Consider the following 18,061-nt stretch of genomic DNA (forward strand, 5'->3'; position numbering starts at 1 on the left):
ACCCATCAGTACCCAAACCTATAAAAGATTGAGGAAGCGAAGCGGCATCACACCTGTCACCCACGTTCAGCAAGGCCACCCTCCATTCAGCACAAAGTGTTTCTACCCTGCTACAGGAGGGTGTTTCTACCCACCTGTGCAATGGTGCCAATAGGATGTAGCATTATGTTTTGGGATTATGCTACTCGTGTTAACAGAACAATGGGAAAAGGTAAGACAGCGAGCGTGCCTTTGTAATACACCGCCTAGCTCACCAAAAGGAGCAGTAAAACCTTTTAAACAGACGCAACAGCAAAAACAATTAAGGAAACTCCTTCAGTTCAGAGCTACCTGGGGCAAGCACATGAACTGGCATACAAGCTGCCTGGAGGCCCTGGAGAGCAGTTGCTGAATTAGCAAGGATTGGAATGACTAATTGGTGATTGTTTATCAAATAATACACTAGCAATTCCACTGTACGCTAAGGGGGAGGGAAGAATAAAGCTATTTCAGGTGCCACAACTGTGAACTTTGCATATTTCTGAGATATGTAAGACATACTCTTCAACTCTTTTAAGTGTCCATATGTAGACTAGACAGAGGCTGGCAGGAGGCACATTTATAAGTGCATTTATTTCAAGAGCCTCTGCTAGTTCAAAGGACTCAAACATAAACAGTTGTCTAAAAAAAATTATAAATGTGTTTTGGAGAGAAGAAGGAGAATTTATCACTTTTGAGGTGGGAGGAAGGGATGGCAAATACGGTGCTAAGTAATATAAAGCCTTCTCCTTCCTTGCCAGCCCCTTGTCCCCAAACACACAAAACCAAGAGCCTACTCTGCTATGCTCTCTCAATACGCCTGGCACGTACCTCCTTCTTTCTCCCCTTCTCTCCCTCTCCCTCCCTCTCTCTCTCTCCATAAAGGGGCATGAAATGAGAAATTTTAGCAAGGTTTCTTTACAGAAGAGAGGCTTGGCTTCAAGCCCAGTATACAGATGTGGGAGGGAGTCTTCAAAGACAGACTCCCCCCGTGCTGCCCAAGAAAGTGGTACTTCTCACGGTCCGGAAGCAAGGCTTTCTGGGACTCACTGTGTCAAGCCCCACCAGTACCACCTAGTCCTTCAGAGACAATAAATGCCCAAGGAGGAAAAAACATCTGCATGATACTGTCTTGCATTTTGCTCAGCTTGAACTTTAGGCAAAAAGTGGCTACATGTTGAGAGGGATGGCTAAAAAATAACAACTGAAAACAACCAAAACCAAACCCAAAAAAAACTTGTGGCATCCCTGGATTTGGAGTTTACATTTTACATACCATGTCCAGTCGTATGAATTAGCCAATTCATACTGAATATTATTTGTTGTCTTTAGCTCCAGATAGATTATTTCTTTTCAGCAAGTCCTTGTAGACTCTTGTAATGGTTTATTGGTATAATTACACAAGCATAGACAATTTACACTAGCAAAAAAAGCATTTTGCAGGTACAGTTTTACATCATTTCCGTGAGCAAATTAAGTTGTCCAAGAAAAAAAATCCCTTTTTTCCCCCTGGTGTAACTTCATATGTACTAGGGCTTTTGCTAGCATAGCAATGATGACAAAAATATAATAAATCCCTTCCTGACGCAGCTGTGCCAGCAAGACTAAAGCCTTCATCTCAATGAGATTGTACTACTTCATATTTCAGCAACATTTATATTACAGGCTTTTCCCCTCACGGCACAGTGCATCCTCCCCAGTTGCCTGGCTTTGTCTTGCTTCCTGCCCATACTCTGGTAACCATGGCTCCGCTAGGCAATCTTTACAGTATCAAGTATGCAACTGTATGCTCACTAAGACCATTTAAAAGGTGTTTATTATATATAGTTTAAAAAAAAATATATATCTCCACCATGCAGACAGGCGTTCCACAATTTCTGCTGGGCCCTCAGCCCCAGCTTACGGCCAACGCTAACCCACTTCTTGGTATTGCGGTAGTAAACACTGTCCCACATGGTTGCAATGTATGTTTGCTTTAGTTATGTCTTTCCCTCCTGTTTTAAAATGCACAACATAAATCAAATGCATCTAGTTTCCACAGCCATACTTCCACTTTGAACATATCAGGAGGTAAACAAAACAGCCAGCTCTTAACTGACTCTTTTTTCTGTAATTAAGAGGGAATTCCTTACCATGCCCAATGAAATCCAAAATGTTTCAGTGCAGATGCCTGAAAGAGAGAAAAGAGTCTTTAAAAGACAGTCTTTTGCTCAATGAAAGTCTAACTCTGAAAAAACTATTGCCAGCATAATTCTATAGGTTGAGTTAAATAAATAAATACTTATCTGATTAATTGTTGCCTGGAATCCTTTTGTGCTTGTATCTCTTGAGTTAGAGGCCATATTAAAAAAAGTGCCCAGGAGATTTGAAATCTGAGGACAACCTAAAGCTTGATTCTAAGAAGGCTCAATGCACCAGTACTTTCCCATGGCGTGGGTGAGACAGGTTTAGTCATCAGGTGTGACAGAGAGCAGTCTGTTGCAATCCAACATTACGTGGAGAGCCAACTAGAAAGCAACAAATTTAGCACATACACTGCACACATTACAATACCCTCAAAGAAAAGAAAATCAGGTGTTTCAATACACAGGTTTTATTCAGGTCAGCTGCATTTCAGTCTCTCTGAAAAGCAACAGCAAATGCCTGGATTCAAAGATGTTCACAATTTGGAGATCATCGCCAGACATCAACATCACTGTTATTCACATGTGGGTGACATACTAACGTACTATGTATAGCTATTAAGACAAAAAGACCCTCCAAAAAATATTAAAATATCTTTGCAAATTAGGACTTCACCCAGGACACATTTTCGTTCATCTCAGCCTTTTCTTTTTTTACATTCTTCTGCCTCTCTCTTCTGCAAGGGCACTTACTGAAATCCTTCCACAAAAGCTCAAACTGATTTTGAAGGGCAGGAGCTTCTTTTGTCACATGTTTAAACAATACCCTGGCCCAAGGTGGGTCTAATTACACAGGAATAGCCAGACAGGATCAGCTCAGAGATTTAGCAAGTCAAGCGTCCTAACAAGCTCACAACTTACACTTTCTCCTCCTCGGGCAAGTGCAGACAGCTGCAGACCCCCGTCCCAGCCTCCCAACCACTGGGCCTCCCCAGGCCCCAGCAACCTCTGGTGAGGGTTTTCCCTGAACCAGAACTGCATTTTTGCATAGAATAGCCCCTGGGAGAGTTTTCTTTAAGGGGTATGCCCAAACACCACTTTCAGCATGGGAACTTTTGGCATCTACAACATCCCAGGGCAATTTCAGAGATAAAAGAAGTTCTTTGTACTAGTTTTAAAATTGTCACCTAACCATTCACTTGAGGCTGCTTGGTTCCCACTGTATGGGAGAGTGAATAGTCATTTTCTATTTGCTTTCTCTGTGCCACTTTTGATAGACCTTTGACTTCTTCCTGCTCAGACAGGAGGTTGAAAATCCCAAAGTGTTAAGTTGTTTTCCATATGGGAGTCACTCCACATCTTTTATCAACATTTCCTGTATCTTCTCCCCTTCTCCTGCATCCTTTCTAAAATGAGGGAACAAGCATACAATATTCAAGTGTGCCATTCATTTATACTGTAGCATAAAGATCTTCCTTTTTGTTCATGATTCCTTCACCAATAATTCCTAGCATTCAGGGTTTTTTCCCTTTTCTTATTCTTACTGCACATTCAGCAGACATTTTTATACAATTATTATAACCCAAGGTTTCTTCCCAAGGGATAATTTAGATTCCACCACTGTGTATTTCAATTTAGGATTGTTTTTCCTCCTCTGCACTATTCTATATTCATCAACATTGAATTTTAGCTGCCAAATCGCCCTTCAGTCTCTCTGTATTGTGAGACCTTTCTGCGGTCCCCTCGTACATCCTCACCTCAGCTATCTGGCCTGACCCGGTATCATCAGGAGGCTTCTTTGTCTCATCCTCCATCTCATTCAGGATGATGCTGAACAGAACCAGACTCAATAGAAAAACTTCTCTGGTCACTCCATCCCTTTTTTAAAAGCTGGCCACTTTTTCCCTAACCTTTATTTCCTAAAATGAAACTATTATTAATCCATGTAAGGACCTTGCCCCTTATCCCATGGCAGCTTGATTTCATAGAAAGTTTTTGAAAAGGTATACATATGAAAACAAGAAAAACCAATTTGTTTATTTCATGATAACAAAACCACAAACATTCTGAAGCTCAAAAATCTCTGCTACTGTCCAATCCTTCTTTACAGCAACTCTTATACTTCACGTACCAAGCTTTTAGCTTCTTAAAATACCAGCACACGTCATCTATACCCTGGAACAACTTCTCCCCAGCCACAGGAGCTACCCCCTCTGTGGGGAATGTGCCCCTCACCTTTGAAGAGGGCTTTTCTCACCATGCTTTCTTTAATCACAGTGATCTGCCTAAATAGGAGGGCTCTTCCAGTCCCTTGGGATTACCAGCAGTTATGGGCTGCAAATGCCTCATTCCTTCCAGGACCATTAAGCCAAGGTATGTAGTAGGAGACACCAGCTCTGCAGATCTTTTCTGTAGAGCCCATCTGGAAAGACTTTTTTCCTGTTCCTTCTTATTTTAGAAAAGCTGCAGCTCTTCTCTCTCATTCTCAGCCTTCTTGTACACATGCATAGGTTGAACGGTGCATGTTCTTACACTGACTGAGCTATATTTTCAATGACATGTTTACACAAACCCTCTGGTTTTGAATGTCATTCAAACAACACAATGCCACATATGGTTTCCCAGTGTTCAAGAGCAGCTCAAAAGTCCCAATTTAGACTCTGAGGCCCACCATATAAAAAGGAATGTGATGCATATGTTCCCAGATCTAACTCAGCAAATGTAGGCTGGAGGAAGAGAAAAACATCAACCCTGGTTACTTAATATTACAGTAGATGAAAAAGTATAATCTTCTAACAAAAAATAATTGCCTCAAATATAATGCCAATAACCTTTTGGGGACCAGAGCTGGCAAGTACCTATGAGAGTAATCAAGGAGGCAATTCTTACTGTATGCATGTACTTTAACTAGAGAAACCCAATATAAGAATTTTAATCCAAATTATTTGGATAAAACTGGCTACCCTGAATCAGCAAACAAAATGCACGGGTATGGCAAAGTACAAAAACAAAAGAACTGCAAGTTTCAGACAGCAATCCAACCTCAGCCAAGCACAGCTCCAGGATCACTAGGACAACACAAGGGCAATGGCTGTGCTACAACAGGGAGCTTCTTTAGGAACAGGATTTCTGCGACGTTAAGTACGGGCCCATGGCACACACCAGCCCTGAGGAGGCTGGATGGTCCTTGAAGTGCAACGCTGTGGACGGAAAGGTGTCCGCTCAGGACCTGCATGACCCTTTTACCAAGGTACTGCAACAGAAGCAGTAAATAATTGCTCTTAAGCAATAAAGAGTAAAAAAAAAACCCAAACTTTAAGAAAACAGATATTGGTAAGACTCTGAGTCTGCCTTCTCCAGCAGAGCTCTGCCCATTACAACCTTACAGCACAGAAGTAGCTGGTACTTTCTCTTCCCAGCAGACTACTCCAGTGACTGGTCAACACCAGAGTTAAAGGGTGCACTTACTCATTACACACACCCTCTAGATTTCCCCAGGGCACCCAGTGGAAACCCCAATCTTCCCTTTTCGAGGACCTAAACACTGTGGGAAGAGAGCAGTCAACCCCCTGCCAGCCTGGCCAGGACTGCACCCCCAGCAGCACACATTGCTTCCCTAGGCTAGGACGCAGTGCAGCAGGGAGCAGGGAGTGGATTCAGCCCAGCTCATTCACTGTTTAAAAATTAATGGAAAATGCAGCCTCTCTAGCTGCAGATAAGTCACCCCAGAGACCTCTGGAAACTAATGTCAGCCCTCCAACTCCTGTTCCTATTACAGTGTTAATCTTCAAGGTTCATCCACACACCGGTAAATGCTTAAAGTGGCCTGTTAGCTCTACCAAAGGACTGATCTTCACTCAGATCACATACACAGAAGGGTAAATGCAACATACCAATACGCACATTCCACCATCAAAGAATGACTTAGAAGTGTCAAATTTTTAATATCACATACTTATTTACTGACGCCGGCCTTAGTAGGCATATGTAACCTAATACTGTATTTTACTGATATTGCAGATGGTATAACCAATCTCCTAAACTCTCTACACTCTCAAAGGATTAGTATGATGTGTAGAGCAGTTTCAGCTTACAAAGCACTACTTTAGTGTGTAGGGTTATTGATTTAACTTAGAAATTCTGCTATATAGTGTAGTTTTACTGATTTACCTTTTACAGTAGTGTAAGAATATCTTTTCTCCCCTAAAAACTTTGACACACTTCATTATCCAATACAAAATATTGCTCCTGGTAGGATTGCAGGGCAGGCATTCAGTAATCAAAATTATGGACTTTTTGAAAAAATCTCTGTCATCCAGAGATCCTCCCTCCTTGCTCATGTCTTTTTGCTAAATAATCCTGGCATACTCCTTAAGCTTTCCAGAAATTTCTCAGAGAAGCACCCGCAGTTATATATCAGCATACCCCCTCCCTTCTTCCAGCCTCAAGCCTTTGAGTCAGATCTGGTTTGATATAGGGCAGATACTGACACAGATGAAAGAGTTTTCCCCCCATCTGGAATACTTCCCAAACATGCTGATACATATTCCTTCTTCTCAGCCATAGTAGTCATTCAAGCCTCTAGTCTCCTCAACTCTTGAATGCTGGAGGAATCTCCTGTGTGCCATCCCCAGTCCCAGCTCACACAGTTCCGGCACACATGGAAAGCTGCAGCCGAATAGTGCATACAAATGACAGCCATAAGATAACTCTGCAACATTGCTAAAAGCTTATTTTGAAAGCGCATTTTAAAAATAAGACCAAACCCCAGAACCACTGCCAATGGCATTCTTTTCTAGCGTTTCTTCATGACCAACTGTCTTTGCAGCCATGCAACATTAACTCCTACCTTCTGTCCTGCACCACACCTTTCATCACTGCTCATGCAAGTATATTCTGATAACTATTCTATATGTTTAAATCATCCTTGATTCTGCTATGCTAATCACTCCCCGCTGCCTCTATCTTTAATTTCTCAGCTATTAAACATGATAGGGAAAGTGCCTGAATTTTACCTTATGATGACTTCACATGGCACAGACGATTATCAAAAAGAACCTTGGAGTCTAATGTCAGTAGTTACACTTTCCCCCCTTTTTCTTTTGCAGATGTAGAGTTACAGAGATAGCTAAATCTGTCAAAAAGCTCACCTAGTCTGTATCCTGAAGTATAACAACTCACTAGATTCCATGAATTATAGTCTTTAAACTGTTTTAATCCAAAACGTATTAGCCCATTGCCAGTAGCCAGTGATATGACAACATTTGACTGTAGTAAGGGCATAGACTTAGAAATCAATTGCTGTACATCTGTTGATTCACATCAACTGGCCACATGTATATTTTTTTTGGCCTATGGCAAATGTAGGATAATTCACATTAGCTTAAAAAAAGTCTTGCCTCAAGGAAAGAATGCCATACGGTTCTATCCCTCTCCAACACCACAAAGAAATAGACAGTAACAGGTAAGAATTACACACAGGCATTACCTTAGTCTCAGATATTTTATCTTGTTTTACAGTGTTTCCACACCTTCACACTTTAAGATAACACTATCATAATATCTGGACACTCCCAAACTCTTAGTGTACTCAAAAAAATATATTTAAGTTTATACCTAAACCTCTATTCTGCTAAGGTAAATAAAGCACTGTGATTTCAAAAGGTACATATATCATAGACAAACTGGTCTAGCAACCAAAACCTTCTCTCACACGAAATGATAAATTGTGCCATTTCAGCAGCTATTTAGACCTCACTGTCTGAACTCACTCTGACCCGAAACATACCCATTCCTTCATTACTCCGAGCTTTGTGCCATGTGCGGCATCAAACAACTTATCTTCTTCCTGCTTACAACACCTCCAGCAGTAGTTTTCTTTTCAAAGAAAAAAAAAAAAAAGAGGGGTCAGATTATTTAAAACGGACTGATGTTTATGAAGTTAAAACAAAAACAGAACAGCATACCCAATGCTGTTCTGTATTTTTCAGCTGCACAACATCCTGCTGTGGCCTCAGCCAGCTGGGCTCTGTGACCCTCTGAGTGATCCCTTGAGTGTGCTCCCATTTTATCAAGCAATGAACTCTCCGGCCCCAAAGCCAGCAAGAAGTTTGTACTGACTTCAGCTGGGAACAGGAACTGGCTCAATCAAAGAAACCTTGAGCTAAATAAAGCAGCAAGAAAAGGCACATGAGGGAGGTGCAGGGTGTCAGCTCGGAGTATCATGGGGCACACCTCTGCTTGTTGCCGAGGTTACTTGATACTTCCCCACATAAAATTTTATTTTCAGTTGCCAATAACTGCAAAATTTTGACTCCCTTGAGTGGGAATCTGGGGTGCAAATGCATTGAATATGTGCTGCAGCCTGATTCGGGGTGGAGGAAAAGGTTTCTAGACATAATATTATAGGCAGTTTTGAGAGAGGTTACAGGGAAAGGTGTGGAGGGGGAAAGCTCTTTTCCAAAAAAGGCTGCCTACTACCTCCCTGCTTGGGGTCCAACAATAGATGTGACACATCAAAAATTTGCCCTTTGTGTTAGGAATGTGTCTAAACTAAAACCTACCTGAATTTGGACAAGGTGTAAGTCCTCAAACAGAACAGAAAAGAAAAACTCCAGTCCAGAAACTGACAGTAGATTCGACTTTTAGCTGTTTTAGCTGATAAGCTGCTTAGGCAATTTCTGCCATTCCCTCAAAGCTCCCAGCCAAGCAGGTTTGCTCCAGCCTGGGGCTGAGTGGGACTTTCCTTGGAACTGCAATTCCAGCATGCTGAATGCTGCCAGATCCAGACCTCTAAAACAAAAGCGTGGATACCTTCTTCTCCCATCAGTGTGTTCCCAGCCCACATCCCCTGTTTGGTCCAGGGAACATGGAAGAGAAAGTTTTCAGAACCAAACACAGTAGGGACAACAGTGTTGTGCCTGCAAAGTTTAGGGAGGAATAGAGGGGGACAAAGTATGTAGGTGGGGAGACACCTCCCTAAGCTCCTAACTGGCCTGGAGAGGCTGAAATAGGAATGGATGAGAAATGGGATCTGAGAGTCAGGGAGACTGAGATCATTCACAAGCCTGGCACTGAAATCTGGCAAAGAAAACATGGCAAGGAGCCAATATGGTGTGGAGAAGTGGGCGCATGTCACAGCTCTGATGATCCTGGATGCAGAAGAAATGCTGAGACTATGTCCAAGGGGTACCAGTTGGCTGAGGTATCTTTGGAAAGGAGCTCAGGCCTGAGGTTCAGTGGGAACAAAACAACATGGCAGAAAATGCCAAAGTCCAAGCAGAGACAGATCAGTAGAAAATCCATGATCAGGGCACTGTGTGGCTGAGCCAAAAATGGAGATTTCTGTCAAATATCTGCAAAGTGAATTGTAAAGCAGATTGATGCTCCTTCATGCCAGCCTGAGGGGAAGATGCTTGGTGGCCACCAGTTACTCCAGTAGCCCAAGTGGCCCTGCTCAGCATGGTGGACAGAAGAGCTGCACTCTGTCCAATGACTCACATAGGTGCACGTTTCACACCACATCATTAATTTGTTTTTTGTAAAAAGTGAGTTGGCTGAGGGCAACTTCTTCCCTTGTGCCTCTCACATCCCCTGCTCCATTCATTTAGGTTTATTTTAAAAGACTAGATTTGGTTACCTACAGCTGGACCCATCTCTCTGGTGCCTCCCCCTGTACTCATCTACCTTCACTTGAAGGGCAAAGAGAGTTAGGAAATCCTGTTGTCTTTCACTTGCTGGGAAATGCGCATGTTGCCCTTGCATAAAGTCCTTGCACTGTGGAGGAGATGAGAAAAGGGATATTTTACATGCTTGAGAAATAGTTATGGCCATATTTAACCTCCTTCCCCTCAAAGAGATTTTTAATCCTAGTATCATACAAGATGATCACTTGCACACTAAGGTAAAAGCTGATCTGAGCAGCCTCATTGACTTAGGACAGCATTCCTTCTCATGAATGAGCACAGTCAGTATTGTTCTGGGTTCGTTCAGGAACTTATTTAAAACATAGCTATTTCAAGTTTTGCATGGCACTTTCCATCAGTTACTTAAAAAAAACTTTGCTAAATAAAATCCGTAAGTATCATTACATATGAGAAAAACAGAGCCCCAAGAGAATTTATTCCAGGTCCCCATGCAACCTGGGTGGTGAGTTGGAAGAGAAAAGCAGTGCAGCACATAACCGCCTGCAGCACAAGCCACCTGTATGGGAACAAAAACCCCAGATCCAAGATTATTTAGTTCATGGTGACACTTGCTCTTCACTAAAAGGGCTGAAAAAAGTCTTGATCACTGTGTTCATGAACTCGCACGAAACTTTCTGGTACAAAGCACAAAGTAAATCTGGCATATCTGGAAACATGACCCTGCCTCACCTGCTGCTCTGAGAACTACCAGGTCATTTGTTTCCTGAAAGGATCACTTCATTCAGACCCCAGCACTATTTCCTTCCCAGTGCTACGCTGGTTGAATGGCTGACAAAGCGCAAGACAGTTCTTGCTAAATCTGTAGTATCTCAGATGTTTGGTCACCGCCAGGGGAGGTTCTTGCATTTCCATTACTCCTCCCTCCCCCTTCAGATGTTGCTTCTTGATATTTGCTGTTCAGCACGGATGCACTGTTTGTTGCACAGGGGCTGGGCCAACACAAGCCATTTTGCCTGGCAGTTTGAAGAAAAATGTTAGAATTCCTTTTACAGAAGAACAAACATTGACTCATGTTAGGAAATATCACTTGTGCGATGCGCTATTTTGCAAGACCACCATGGTTGTGCTGCCTCACTCTGATCAGCCACATTAATATTTGAATACTGAATGACAACAGTTGAAGATTAATTCCAGTAAGTTATTCACGCCTGGAGGTTCCGATTTCCAAGCAAAAACATGTGGGCTAGGCTATGGCATTTCACCACAGCCTCAAGGAAAGTGCAGTGGGAAGTCACCCAGCCCCAAGAGGGTCAGAATAGCTCATACCTTTGTAAAATAATCCCTCTTCCTGCTACCCTGTATCCAGGACACTTCACCCCAGGAGCTGACATGCCAGGGGCCTTTTCTTGCTCCCAGCCAGCACTGCCAGACAGTATGTTTACAAAAAGGGGTGTGGACATATTCAACCTTGTATCCCCTTTGGAGAAAGATGCATCATTTTTTTACCCAGAGAAGCAAAAAAGGCCATTCTCAGACAAGCATTCCTTGCGAGACCAGGATGTGTTTCCGTGACTGGTCAAGCTGCAACCACTTTGGCCATCCACATTTATTTCACTTCCACGCTCCTTACATAAGGGTCCTGAAGCCAAGAAGGACTAGAGAACATGACAGGGTGAGAAGAGATACTGTCAAAACAAAAGCGTGAAGACCTATGCGGTGAAGAGTCTCTCAAGAATGCTTTCTCCCACAAGGACAAACTGTTTTCCTTGGATTGGTGCTGATGCACATGGAGCATGAAATTGATGCCCAGGAGCCTTACTGGAAAGCCAGTGCAGAGAGGTTCAGCCAGTAAGCACCTGACCCTCTGCAGAAGAGCCAAAGAGTGCCTGCCCTGCACTGCTAATTCTCTCCTATGGTGTGAAGAATAGAAACAGCAGTGAGATTATTTGAAGTATCACTTTCTTTTTTTCCCCCTGAAATCACCATTATACACAAATTTTTCTTCTACCTTTTTTTTTTTAATAAGGCAGGTAAAGTAGCCTACTTCTCAGAAGCGCCTAGCAACCCCAGCTCAACCACAGCGACATCTGAGGGCGTACCTTCAGTGCAATAGTCCACTGAAGACAGGACTAGAAGATATTACTTGCTGATTCCCACCTTTGAAATGGAAGTTCAGAACTACCAAAAAGAAAATCTCTCTACTATTATATTCACTACTACCGAACCGCTACGCAGAAACCACCAAGACTTCCACCCGATCAGGTCTTATACACATGAATCCAGTGACTATTGCCTGGCTATCTTGAAATACCCTGCCTGACATCTCCACATGACAAGTAACAGAATATGGAAATGTTGGGTACATATTAATTATGCAAAGGGGTACAGATTGAATTCTTTAATATGCCGAACACTAACATTTGAACCCATGTTTATGCTAGCCAGAAGTTCATACAGAAATCACCTTGAAACATGTGGCTTTCAGTTTCCAAACAGGGACAAACTACAATAAAGCAACTATTAAAAGTAGCTGCAAGTTCTCTACTGGTTGGCGCTCAAAATCAGAAAGGTTTTTAAAATAACTGATAAGAGTGTGAGAAGTTTTCTTAGGCTAAATATAAATAGTACAAAACATTGATCTTCTAGGCTGTCTGGGAAAAAAAAAATCCAAACAAATTTAAAATCCTCTCCTTCTCCTTCCTTCTATGACCTGGGCAGAGACAGAAGGCATTTACAATGATGTGTAGTAAAGTCAATTTTTTCCATTGCTTTGCAGTCACGTACGCCTCTGTAAAATGGACAGAAAAACGCTGCCAGTGGAAAGACACAGAGAATTTCTGGTCGGTGCCTTTTATCCTGGGCTATTTTACAGCAGCATGGGAATGAAACAGGCTCACTCTACTGTCATGGATCATTACAAAAGTCCAGGTCAACAAAGATCAGGCTCCTTGTCTAAACTGTCAGTCGTGACCCTGATGCCGGGATTACTTCTTTCAGTCTCAGGCCTCTCCTCTTTCCTCTCCCTTTCTGCTAAGGACATACCGAGCAGCAGCAGCCGAGATTCACCTTCGCTGTCTGTCTCCCTCGGGACTGAGGGGCCAGGGGCCTTGCTTACATGATGCCAGGCTACCCAGCAGTGCCCAGCACCGTGAGGATTTGTGGGGTTGCAGATACCCCCGCCTCCGAAATACACAGCACTACGCTGGCAAGAGACTGCTGGAAGTGATTCAGTGCTGCTGTCTGTTGAGATTACAGGAATTTGTGTTTGGGTTGTGTCTGCTGGCTGCCACAACCGCTCCAAAGATTTCCACTGGGTTTAAAAAGCACCCCTTTCACATTTATTAGCCAGCAGCTGAGGTTATTGCAGCAAACCATCCATGTTGTAAAGACAGTTTTAGGCAGCTACAAGTTATTCAAGATCACCAACACCTCCAGGATCAAGAAAAAAAAAGGAAAAAATCCTTAAACCCCCAAACCAGAAAACCATCTTCACCTTTATGATGGCCATTTTAGCGGCTCCATTTTTAAAGCAGCAAGCTCAGGATTTCAGCCTGATACAGACAGTGTTGAGACAACAGGTTTGCTCCAAATTCAATATATCTAATATTTTTCAGAGGAGAAAAAAGGTTCAGAATATAGAGCAGGTCAAGTAAAAGGATTGTGCAAAATTGAAAACACCTGCAAGGTGGGGCACATATGGAAGATGTGCTGATTATTAAGGAGTAGACAGAAAGAAAAAGGGGCTTGGATCATGGCTGGAGTAAAGAGATGTCTACTGCCATGAGCCGGCACCAAGTCTGTGAAACCTGCTACAGCCACATTCCAAAGCATTAGCTGGGGCTGGGCTTAGTCTTCACAGCTTTGCTGAGAAGGGCACAGGAACTTGCTAGAACGAGATCTCAGTACTTTCCCAGTTCATCTCAGTCCTTCCCAGTTTTCAACCTACACCTCCTGGTAAAGAGGAAGGTCAGGTGTGAACAGGCATTTGGCGAAGTGTGGATAGTTGTCCTGCTCAGGCTTCCTCCAGCCCGAACTAAAGCAGGGCAGAGACATGATCACTCTGAGCAGGTTGTGAATAAAATACTGAAAAAAGGAAAAAAAAAAAAAGGAAAAAAAGAAAAAAAAGATGTATTTAAACTACAAGGGGGAAGGCAGAGAGCTAACTTAATGGGTTGGGATTTTTTCCACTAAAATTTTGCATAAGAATCAGTTACTGGAGGAGCTAGTGAGATCAGGAAAATTCAGGAAGAACAGCTGAAAAGATCCAGTTTTACAGCCTCTCTTCCATAGTTTTGGGGTTTTTTTTAATAAAATTTGCTCGAATAAAATATTAAATATTAGATATAATAAGCTGTTGAAAAATAATGTGTTAAACATCTGCAAAAAGCTCTGTAACAGTGTCCTTCCAGACACACACCCCAGGGCCAGCCAGGAGCTGGCTGTGACAATTCTGATGCTTCCAGACAGGGCAGGAGGGGGGCAGACAGCAGTAACTCACTCAGGATAGCTTTCAACGTTACTCACTTTTTCTATGTAACAATCTCAAGAAGAAAACCTAGCTCCGTTCCTCTTTTACTGCTGTATATAGGGTTTCTCCCCTCTATGCCTAAATGCAGTCCCCCAGCACGTTTAGGTCCTGATCCTAGCTGCCCACATGTGTAATCAAGTCCCCTGATAGTCAATAAAGGCATGAATTAATAAATAGATAATTAGGCCTAAGTATTTTCATGATCCAATTCTACCCTAGCTCTTGCTGCATTAATCCATGCGCACATGGCCTTAAAGCGTAGGTGATTAACACTGCCTGAAGACAGACATACTGCTTCCGTACTTCACAGTAGTCGAGCATCTGAAGATGCAGTGTATCCTTTCACATTAACTGAGGCTCCTACTAATCAGAAGCCCAATGGAGCAGTACTATTGGAAATGCCACTTGATTAGTCTGTGACTCAAGGAGAGGAGCCTTATTTATTATTAAAGCAAAAATTCTCATTAAACTGTATTTTTCAGTAAACCTGGGACAAGATTATCTCCACGGCATTTTAGCTTGTTCTATCAGTCTTAAGCAGTGCACCAAATACAGTGTTTCCCAAAGCTGGTTGGAAAGGGCATGCAGAGCTTTTTTACCTCCTTATTGTAGCTAGTATAGTGAAGACAGAGATACAAACATTTAGGGGAAAAGTGAACTAATATTTTCCCCCTTCCCCAAATTCTTATAAAACTTTGCTTTGAGGGCAGTTCAGCTTCCTTTTGGAGCTGCTCTTAGAGGCCTTCTTAGAACAGATATCAATATTCAAGATTTGAAAAGTGAGAGGTCACATATGCAATGACTTCAGATAATCAGATCTGCAGAGTTACTGAGACACCAGCATGTTTGTCACTGTTTCTACAGGAGCTTAAACCACATAAGCAAAATCAATTCCAAGTCCAGAATCCCAAATAAATAAATTGGTTACCTACACAGATGAGAGAGAGGGAAGCAGTTTTCCCTGAAGCCACTCAGATTTACATCAACAGAACAGAGTAACCTACTGTTTCCAACCACTTTAGAATTGTTAAAGGCAAAACATAAATTGACCGTGTTACACCATAACGTAGTCTTAATAAATACAACCAGCATCAGTATCACAGTCCTCTGCTACCTACCACTGGTCCAGCCTACCACTTTGAATTTATTATTGAACAGAGAAACAAAATGTGAAGGTGTTCGTTTGTTTGTCTTTGGAGTTAATTGGTGAGTCAGTATTCACCAGCGGGTAACTCAGTACAAGAACACTTCTATGCATGGTCCTAGTCCACGATGTTCCAGCAAACTTTCTGCAGAAATCAATCAATCAGAGTTGTGTCTGTGCAAGAAACAGTTCATCCAGGTATTGGGAGAACTATGGAGAACAACACCTATTCTATTAGAAATAAATGAGCTCATTTACATTTTAATTCCGTGGAACAAGTCACTCTCAGCAAAGCAGTTTGCTAGAGCTACTGCAGATGTACAGAAGTTGTAATTTTCATCATAAATGCACATTACAACAAAAATGTCATCAGAGAAACCAGAGAACCAATAGGCATATTAGAGAAACTGCCTGTCCGGGAGGTCCCTCCAGATCTCCATGAGCACAGCCTCTTCCTACCTTGAAGTACAGTGCTGCATAGCTAAATACCACAAGAAGTCTTATTAGTCAGAATGGAAATAAGTACAGAAAATATTGTACTTTTCATTGACCCTTTCAAATTATTAACACCATGCAGATGGAAATGATGCCAAAATATTTAAAGCCATAAATAATTTAACTGAACACACTCAAATAAATAATTACAATGACTACAGAATGTACTGATTCTCGTCTCTCTTATTTAGGGTTTCATTTCTACGAATCTTACAGTCCTCAAACTATGAGCCTGCCATCCCTGACTAGGTCAGAGGGTGGAAAGGCAAACTCCACTGTGTAGGTGGTGCGGTGCACCAAAATACCAGTTCAAATTTTTTTCACTCTTAGCAGAGACTGCAATCTGGGCTGGGTCAAAGTCTGCTTAGGGGATGGGGACGTTGGTTTTACTGCATACCTTTTAGGTTCACTGTGATCCTAATATTGCTCATGAGAAATTCAGGTAGTATTTGTGAAATAACTATGGCTCAGTAAAACAACCCCTCAAATATTGAAAGACCTTGGAATATAGTCTTTACAAATTATGACTTCTGCAGTGACAATCACACGTTTATGGTGTGCTAGTATTTATGACAAACAGGGAGACAGAGTCCTCATTTTAAGTTGCTCCTTTTAGGTAGGGAAGGAACATTAACCCAGGGCTGTCATTTCTGAGGAGACAGACCTCATCTTTAGGTTGAAAGCTATTCTGAGGTAGAATTTTCTTCACTATTTCTATCTGGGCTTGTATCACTTTATACAGGACAATCATGGAAGCCAAAATCGGAAAACTTCCAAGCCACTCTCACTCTCTTTCTGGCCCTACGACCATCAGCATTGTAGGTTCCATGATGGAAGAGCTTCAGAATAATAGAGCATGCCAGGAGAACCTATAGTTCTGTAGTCAGAGCATTCCCAAAATGGGGTGAGAGGTAGTTTTTGCACAAAGTGAAGATCTGAGCCAAGGCCAAGCACAATCCAGACCAGGCCTCTGGGATCCCCAGTGGTGGGGTGCAACAAGCACTGTTTCCTTCTTTCTTCTCTCCCCTCCCCATCTGTGACTTCAATCCTTTGGTTTTCTTTAGAAAACCTCAAGATGAAGAGGGTTTCCTTAGGGCTGAGTCCATTTATTACACACAAGTGATTTCTGTAAAATGTCTTCTCCCAAGTTTCCCAGAAAAAAAAAAAAGAAAAATAAACTCCTCTCCCAAACCCCTCCTCCCTGCCACCCTAAAAGAAGCGAAGAGGGCTAAAACAGCATTATCTACTGATTCAGCATTCATTATACATTAAAAATGTGATGGCAGTCAGATCATTTTCAAGAAACAGTAATGGGTATAAAAGGAGTGGCTTGATGGAATACTTTCCCAGATTCAAAATGTTATGTGTAGAGAGTACGGATTTAGCAGTTCTACTCACGCAAACCTTTTAAGTACGCTATTGTCAAAGGAAATCACCTCAAGTAAATATTTTTAAAATTATTATATAGACTCTGGCTTAGAACTGGGGCACCTCAAGAAGGATACCTCGCAACCGCCCATGGAGGCACGAGTACCGCTGTTATCTTCTCTAACCACTCACTGAAACATGCCTTGTAGCAGACAGGGAAAAGGAAGTCTGTAGCCTACAGAGCAAGGAGTCAAGATGATTTTGCTCATTCACTGCCCCCCCCCCCCCGCTTATCATCATGCAGGAGGAGGAGGGCGATCTATTGATACTGGGTGTAAAGAAAGCCATTCTTCTGATCCAGTATTGCTTTTGTTAACAGCAGCGAGCTGCTGAAAGAGAACAAACGGTCTCCCCTACGTGCATTGTTAGGGTAGGAGACAAAAGAATACCTGTTTTGAATCACTGAGGACTATTACTATAACAAAGTACAAGATAACATTTCACCAGAGGATACAAGAGATTCTGTGAGGAGCAACAATGAAACCAGACAACCTTTCCATCATCTTATCAAACTGCTTGGGGTACTTACTGAACAGTGGGGGGAAATAATAGCAAATAGAGAGCAAACATAGTTAATCTTTATACAAAGGCTTTTTGATAAATAATAAAATAGAGCTAAGACTGGCATGCTGGCCTTTGCCAACTCACATTGCTTAGAAGACAGGATATAAGACAGGCC

At 42.2% G+C, this 18,061-nt stretch overlaps 1 protein-coding gene across 8 annotated transcripts in view; it reads right to left on the bottom strand.

Annotated features, from left to right (window-relative positions):
- The window catches only part of RBMS3 (RNA binding motif single stranded interacting protein 3), a 724,789-nt gene that overhangs the window by 679,490 nt on the left and 27,238 nt on the right, over positions 1-18,061 (bottom strand). Inside the window, exon 2 of one of the 8 annotated variants that reach the window (XM_064444227.1) lies at positions 2,151-2,188. The exons of the other annotated variants lie outside the window; for them this stretch is intronic. The gene's annotated coding sequence lies outside the window, so the exon portion shown is untranslated. The remainder of the gene's footprint in view (positions 1-2,150; positions 2,189-18,061) is intronic. 8 annotated transcript variants of the gene reach the window in all.

The sequence above is a fragment of the Phalacrocorax carbo genome, chromosome 2 (assembly GCF_963921805.1).
Source record: "Phalacrocorax carbo chromosome 2, bPhaCar2.1, whole genome shotgun sequence".
Lineage (NCBI taxonomy): Eukaryota > Metazoa > Chordata > Aves > Suliformes > Phalacrocoracidae > Phalacrocorax > Phalacrocorax carbo.